The 8,424-nt window shown below is 38.6% G+C and overlaps 1 pseudogene; it reads right to left on the reverse strand.

Moving 5' to 3' along the window:
- Positions 1-250: 250 nt before the first annotated feature.
- On the reverse strand, positions 251-8,210 carry LOC123408222 (annotated as a pseudogene).
- Between the last annotated feature and the right edge of the window lie 214 nt (positions 8,211-8,424).

Consider the following 8,424-nt stretch of genomic DNA (forward strand, 5'->3'; position numbering starts at 1 on the left):
TTGCCAAACCAGACTATCCCGTAAACATACGTAAACATTTACGTAGATGTAGCATTGCTTAATTAGCCCAACCCTAACCGTCACAGTAGACGCAACTACTGCTACATGTGCTATAAATACGCGTACCTTGTTCGTCCCATACATTACACATCGCATCCCCCGCAACACAAAACCATGTCAGGATACGAGATCCATGTGCTATAAATACGCGTATGCACACTATGCATGTGTGCCCTATATATAAATATAACTAGAGGGAGCTAGGTGTAAAATAGTCACCTCCGTTGTCTTTGTTCAACCAGGAGGCAATCTCGTTGGCAAACTTATCCATCACTGACCCTGGCAATAACATGGACACTGTGATTGATTCTTCACCATGTCTATCCTTGCATCTGGTGTGGAAGCTTGATAGCTTCGGTACTGGCATGCCACCACCAACCCACTCTGCCCACCCGAAATCCACAGTGTCATCTCCAATGTGACCAATATCTGACACCCAGTACACATGTTGTGTGGGTAAAGTCGGCCGCCCACGCAATAGTGCCATCATATCCAGCGTCGACCTCATCCGCTCTAGTGACATGTCGGCCTTGGCCTTGTGGATGAGCTCGATCGTGCGGACGAGAGGGCTCCCACATAGGTCACCTACTGTTGTCTCTACAATGGTGTACACTAGAGCGTTTCTGTAGTATCCATGTGGGATGGGTAAAGCACTCTTCCATCTCCCACGTGCGTTGATTGTAAAGATGAGGCGTACTTTTGTATTGACCTTGTAGTCGAGCGCTATTGTTCGACAACGCCACATTACAGCAGTGATAAGCTCAAAGGCAGTGATGGATTTGGTGAGAAGCGATGGATTGATATACCCTGGCAGATGAGTTATCTCTCTCGGACTAAAGATCAAGTACTTGTGCACCATGCTATCTGTTGGAGCTGAATAAGCCACGGCTGGGGGCGAGGCGTCGAGCGCCGGTCTGCTGCGTCGCAGGAGCGCGTGCGTGCGCGAGCTGCAGCGTGACAAACTCAGCCGGGCGGTCTAGGGCGCGTGTGTGTGCGTCCTAGGGGGTGCGTGCGTGCTTGCGTCTATTAGATCAGCGATCAGTGCGGGGAGGTGACCGCGTCAGAGCGTGAGGCTCGGTCGCGAGGTGCGTGGGCGCGCTGGGCGCGTGAGCCGAGAGCGCGGGACGTGGGAATCATGGGTGGCTTGCCGTGTGTCTGTGCTCGCGTATAAGAGCCACTGGTCTGCCATGTGTATCGCTGTGAAGGTCGAGTTCGTGCTTGACAGAAATACAAAGCGCCCCGTCGGTTGCGGGGAAGGTGTTTGTGCGACACCAAAGTGTCTGTGTTAATCCTCATCGCCTCCGAGCTTGTCTCCGGCGATCACCGTCGACGTGGGGTTCCATTTTTGCTGTCACTATCGACTGTCATTGATAGCATAACATCATTGACAATCCTGTCAACATCATACTCGGAGCCGGTTATGACCGGTGTGTATGCACGGTCGATGTTGGTGATGCATGGAGGAGTGCGTGCCATCAGAATATGCCTCTCCCATACGGGTAACACTGCCGGTTGCACCTCACCGCTTGCAAGGTCAGCTATGCTTTTTTATGAACTGGATCAATCCGAAGCCGTCAAGGATGCTATGGCATGCCTGAAAACCAAGTACGAATCCTCCGCCTATGAGTTCGGTTACCTGTACACACAATGTTTGCTTATCAGACTAAATAAACAAAAATACATTTAAATTCAAACCAAATGAAGGATAATTAAATCAGAATCCTCTTTGATACATGAATAATTGTTCTGCACAATGACATGGTTGTATAATGAGAAAGAGCCAGGGTTAAAAGTTTGTACCATAAAACTGTTTACATGGATACAAAAATGGGTAATAAGGCCAATATTTTGGCCGCTCCAAGGAGGAGGGTTGCATTTTCAATGTTTACTCGGTAGCCTATCTCTTGTGGAAGGATAAAGGGCGTACTATCATTGAAGAAGGAAACTATATTTCTTAAGTCTCAATCAACTCCGGAAGTAATTTTTTATTTGGTAAAAAGTGCAACTTACATTTTTATTTCACTCATTTGCATTTTTTTATTAAACCAAAGATATACTTATTCAAATTTATTGAGGCTTAAGGAAATCTCAGCCGGTATAGATAACAAAACCAAGTAGAATTACTAGCAATAGTGATTGAGGAAAACACACATGAGGTGAAGGTCCGCTTGGAAGTAATTCTCAAGCTTCGTCAAGACTGGTTGTTTTCTTACAAAATTTATAGAACTACAAGTTGAATTGTGTGCTCAACCTTTAGTTGGAAAGCCCTTGTAGGATCTGAGCCTAGTTGATGTTTCGAACCCCACCCCCTACTTGTTTCCCTTTAGCTTAAAAAGTGCATGTGTTATTATCCCATACGTATTAATTATTGTCGTGGACCTTCTTCAGCAAATGGTGATTTAGGCACATTATGTGGAATACCGTCATGACCCCATTTAGTCGCACCTCCCTGCAATCATTCTACAACATGCCAGCTATACTCTATTTTAGCTCACGCTTCCACTCAAGGGGGCAATCCATATCAAATCCATCCTTGATGACTTTTCCCCGGCCACCAGATTTACCATCAACTTTCAAAAACCAAATATTTACCACTAGCCTCTTCCTTCCCCAGACCTTACGCCAACCTACCCCTCTCTCAACACAAGATAGGCTATGGACGGCGGAGAGGCTGGCAAAGAGAGGGTGGCCAAATTGTGGGCTTTGTGCGCTTTGCAAGCGGGAACAAGATTCCTGAGCTCACCTCTTTTTCAAATGTCGATACACAAAGCGTCTTTGGAACTTGGTAAAAGATTGGCTCCACCTAGAAAACATTAACACTGATGACTGGTATCAAGAGACATCCGTCAAGGATTGGTGGACACGAATGGCACACAAATCAGTTTTGAATAGCAAGGCCATGGTGTCTCTCACAATGCTCATAGGTTGGACCATTTGGAACGAGAGGAATGTTCGGGTTTTTTGCAACAAGAGTGCTCCGCCTACGACCCTACTGAACTACATCAAGGATGACGCTCGACTTTGGGTGACTGCAGGTGCAAAGAAATTGAGAAATATAATGTCAAGAGAGTAATCCTCCTTTTTGGAGTATGGCCGCATTGGCAGTTGTTTAAAACATTCTATACCCCTCTCTTAATTAATATACGAGGCAAATCTTTTGCCGCAGTTTCAAAAAAAAAATCTGATTCCCTTGAAATCATTATTTTTTTGCTCTGGATGATGGGATGAAGCTGCAACCTTATTTGTGTGGCACATGTAATAATGTCAGTTCGACTATTGAAAAGGTCATCTTTAAGCATAGCTTACGGTCATGTAATAATGTGTGGCACATGAGCCAGCTAACCATAGCTACTATAATACGTCGTCTTTCACTTGGTTGGACAAGCTTGCCACTTTCTTGATCAGGAAACTCGTCAACGATGCAAATGTGTTTTAGTTCAACATGTAAAGCTAGCCATAATGATCTTTCAATACTTCTATTTTTTTAAGAATAGTTCAATCAAAGAATAAAATTTTTAATTGACTACCGTGGTTTCAATTGATGACGTAGTGACCAACAACCAAATTAATGCTATGAGTATATATACTAGCAAAATGGCCCGTGCGTTGCCACGGAAGAAGAAAAAAACATAATCTACAATGATGATGAACACATTATGTTCAAATATCATCGCGTGATTTAGAAATTTTGTACACAAATGCAAGAAAATGTTTCTTCTTTTAAATTTATTCACAAGTTGAAGCAATCTTTACATTTTCAAAAATCTTGGTAACTCAAAGATTTATTCTGAATTTCAAGATTTTTTTTAGAAACCATACAATAATAATCCGATCCATCCAACAATTAATTCTTCAAAATTCACACAGGTATATTATCACATAGACTTAGAAGCATTAATGTTTAACTACATACAATAGATCTTTCGTGAACAGTTTTACAAATATGGGAACAATTTTAATATCGAGAACATTTTTTACAATTTACAAACATTTACTAAAAATCGTGAATATTTTTTATATTTCGAACGGGTTTAGATATTTTCTTTTGAATTGGCGACCTATTCAAGAAAAGACGAACATAATTTTTTATGTTGGAGGATTTTATTTTAAATTCACAAACATTTTTTGAAATGCATGAAGTTTTCTAAATAAACAAACATTTTTAAAAATCAGTAATATATTTATTAAATTCATGGACATTATTTTGGAATTTGCAAAAAAAAAATCCGGCTCTTTTTTTGAATCCTATTTTTAATTCAAAATAAAAATTCGTCAGCATTTTAATTTAAAATTCCTATTTTTTAGTATGCAAAAGTTTTTGTAATTCTAAATTATTTAAATTATAAATAAACAAAAATGGAACGGAAAATTTTAAATAAAAAAAGAAACTATCAAAACAGGCATTAGCTATTTTTAAAATATTATGACATTTTTTAAATGCATTAACATATTTTGAATTAGAAAGCATTTTGTTAAATGCTTTTAATAATTTTTAATACATGGAATTGTATTTGAGATCATGGACTTTTTTTATTGTACAAATATTTTTCTAAAATTGCAGACATTTTATTGTATATGCGAGCATTGTTTACAAAACTCCGAGCTGTTTTTGAAGTCACAAACATTTTAGTTTTTGAAATGTGTTGATTTATAATTTTCAGTTTATTAAAATTTGAAAGATTATTTGAAGTTCTAAATTATTTGAAATAAAAAAATAAAATGGAACTGAAAATAAATAAATAATGGAACTAAAAGCAGGCGTCTGTGCTTGGGCCGGCCCATACGGTGTGTTGGATATTCTCCCAGCGTGCAGAGCGTAATATAGGACGGTTTTACATGGGCCGGCCCTGTCCTAGATTTTTTGCTTTATGAAACGTTTTCTATTACTTACCGGAGGCATGGTGGGTAATTTATGCAAACTTTAGGGGTAATTTTCAAGACGAACGACCAGAAACCCTATTTGCTTTATTATTAGCAATATATATATATATATGTATATGTATATATATATATATGTATATGTATATGTATATATATCTTATTTTACCTACTAATAAAGCAAATAGTGCTTCTTCCGTACGTCATCCAAATTGCTCTTAAAGTTGACTAAAATTACCCACCAATGCCACCTATAAGTCATAAAAATCGTTTCAAACAGGAAAATCTCCGGACTGGGCCGGTCCATGTAGGCACCTCCTATATTACGCTCTAGGCATTAAAAAAAGATGCAGCACACCTGTTTGGGCTGGCCCATGCGTGGGCGCCTGTTTTTTTAGTTTAGTTTTTTTATTTTTCTTTTCAGTTTCATTTTGTTTTTCTACTTTAAATAATTTAGAACTTTAAACAACTTTTCTCAATTGGGAGAAACTGAGAATTTCGAAATAAAATATTCAAAAAAACACATTTTTTTAAGAATTCAAAAACTACTCAGGAGTTTCGAAAAATGTTTGCATATAAAAAATGTGTAAACTTTGAGAAAATGTCCATAAAATAAAAAAGTCAACGATTCTAAACATAAGTCCGTGTAAAAATTTTAAAAACAGTTCGTGCCTTTATTTTTAGTCTCATTTTTTATTTTCATTTTTCTGATCCATTTTTTTGTTTAAATAATTTAGAACTTGGAAAAACTTTTGCAATTTATAAAACTGGGAATTTTGAAATAAAAGTTTGTAGAAAATAAAAAATGTTTGTGAATTCAAAAAATGCTCAGGATTTTTGTAAAAATATTCGCATATTCAAAAAAATGTTCATTATTTTGAGAACAATGTTGGTGAAAACAACAAAAGTCCATGATTTTGAAAAAAAAATTGTGTGTTATTTTTTGAGTGTAATTGAAAAAAAATGTTTGCTAATTCAAAAAAAATTCATGCATTTCAAGAAATGTCATAAAATTTTAAAGACATAATATGATCAGCACCATTGGAGATTATAATTGTTTTTCTCCCGTTGCAACGCACGGGTCCTTTTGCTAGTAATAGTAAAGTGGCTATTGCTTCCGTCGGATTCACCGTCACGTATTGCCTTTACAATTCGTTCCGGTTTGGTTCGTTCATCACAAAGGAACAACCCAGCCCATCTAAGCCAGCAATGAGAACGGTCCACAGAATAATAATAATGCTGGTTATATCAACTATTATTAAATAAAGCACCACCTTGCATGCTTGCATCTAATCATCAAAGTTTGTATACACTTTTCAGTTTCTTGGGATATCCATGTTAAGGATTAGGGATTCCAAACATTGTGGGAAAGAGATCAGGAAAGAAAGTTTGAAAAAAGAATGAAAGGAAAAGCGGCAACCATGGAGGCGGGCCTTGCGAATTTCTGCTGGTGGCGGGCGACCTGCAGGCAACGCATGTGGACAAGCGATGCAGCGGTGGACAAGCTCGTCTCGCCAGTGGTGGGTGGTCGGTCGGGCTCGCGTTCGAGCCCTTTAGGATGGAGGTGCAACAGAGGGGAGCGAGAGGAAGAGATGGGAGTGGGGGATCGTGGGATGCTCGATCACATCGGGAGATAGAGGAGTGCTAAGGTTAAGGCGAGGCTGGATGGGCCTTGGGCAGCTGTTTCTAGGGAGAGAGAGAAGTAGCTGGGCCGGCCCTGTAGGAAAAAGGTCTCTCCTTTTCTATTTTCAGAACAAGAAAAAAAATATATTATTTGAAGGTTCAAATAGGAACCAAGCTGAAAATTGGCAAATCAAACCACCACAACTTCAAAGGGTATTTGGAGAATATCACATGAATTTAAAATATTTGGAATCAAAATGAAATTTAATTGAAGTGTGGTTATAGATGATTTCCAAATTAATGGAATGTTTTATTCGAGCTCCCTAGTAATATTGGGAAGGGAGATGAATTCGTGTGCCTGTCTTTTTTATATATATAGGAAAAAAGAGTGCATGTTTTCTTTGTAAGGCTGTCCGTAATGGGAGTATCATAGGTAGTATCATGCATGCCAACTAGGTAATTTCGATGAGGTGTCATGGAATTAAATAAAGAAAGAGATGGTTGAGTATGGTACTATGCATTACGGATATGGTATTATGAACTAGTATCATATGCATGATACTACTATATGATACTATCCATTACAACCAGCCTAAGTGAAGTGTGTACGTGAAGTGCTTTTTATTGGCTAAGCCTAAATAATGAAAAAACTAAAAAGAATCTTCCCAACCAAGCAACTAACTCTATCGATAAAAATCAACATAGTAAAAATACTTTTTAAAATGTGTTTAGTTATATATATATTCACACTTCTAAAAAACTGGTCAAAACTTCCAAAAAAAAGTCCAATTTTTGGAAAAAATTGCATTTCCTAATTTTCACAAATATAAAAAGTATTCACAATAGTAAAAAATATATTGAAATAATGTTGTCCTTAAAAAACATTCACTTTTAAAAATAAATAAATATTCATGTTTTTCAAAAAAGTAAAAAATAAAAAAGATTCACAAACTATTCCATGAACACATAGATAATAGGGATTTTTAACGTTCGAACTTCACACTCTAAAAACAATAATTAATGGAACTTAATTATAGTTGTTTATGAGAATTAAATATAAACTATGATACATAATAGCACATAGATAAGTTTTTATGAGTTTCTATGCCTGTTGCAATGCACGGTCATTTGTACTAGTAAAAAAGAAAAATGGAAAAACCAAAAGAACGTATCTCTAAGATATAAAGAAAACTATAAAAGGATATCGATCATACTTGGATGAAGAACAAGGGCTTGCCGACCACGACTTTTGTATCTCCTGCATCGCAAAAGAGTTCCTCGACGCATGGGTATGGTGGCCGAAGTGGTGGATGTCCAAACTCTTCCAGCCCCACGTCGGCCGATGCCTCGACGAACACCGCTCCCTCTGCGGTACAATCTACCACCAGCTTGTTTCCGAGGACCTCCCTCAACCGGCCGGCAATTGGATAATAGTAGACAAGAGCCTCCGCGAGCGCCGCCTTGACGGCCTTTGCCGGGGTCGTTCTTGGATGGTCAACGGGACGGCACCGGAGGAACTCGATCCCAATGGAGTAGAATCGCAGGTCCTAACAGTCGTCGATGTCTGAGAGGATCTTGGTCTCACACGGTGTTGGCCGTGCCGGCGCCACCAGCTGGGGCATGCTCCGGCATGCGGTGAACTTCACCATTGCGTTCCTATATGTTGGGTGCTTAATTGCGTTGTACTGTACCTCCACTTACTCTGATATTTGGATTCATTAATGTATCTCTATATATACACACATAGATGTGCTTTATGTGTAGAAATGATATACTCACCTCTTGGTCTCGGAGGACAGAAGAGCTTGGTTTGTCAAATTATTTTCACATGTCATAGCACATGAAACTGCTGTTTCTACACGT

This window comes from Hordeum vulgare, chromosome 7H, assembly GCF_904849725.1.
Source record: "Hordeum vulgare subsp. vulgare chromosome 7H, MorexV3_pseudomolecules_assembly, whole genome shotgun sequence".
Lineage (NCBI taxonomy): Eukaryota > Viridiplantae > Streptophyta > Magnoliopsida > Poales > Poaceae > Hordeum > Hordeum vulgare.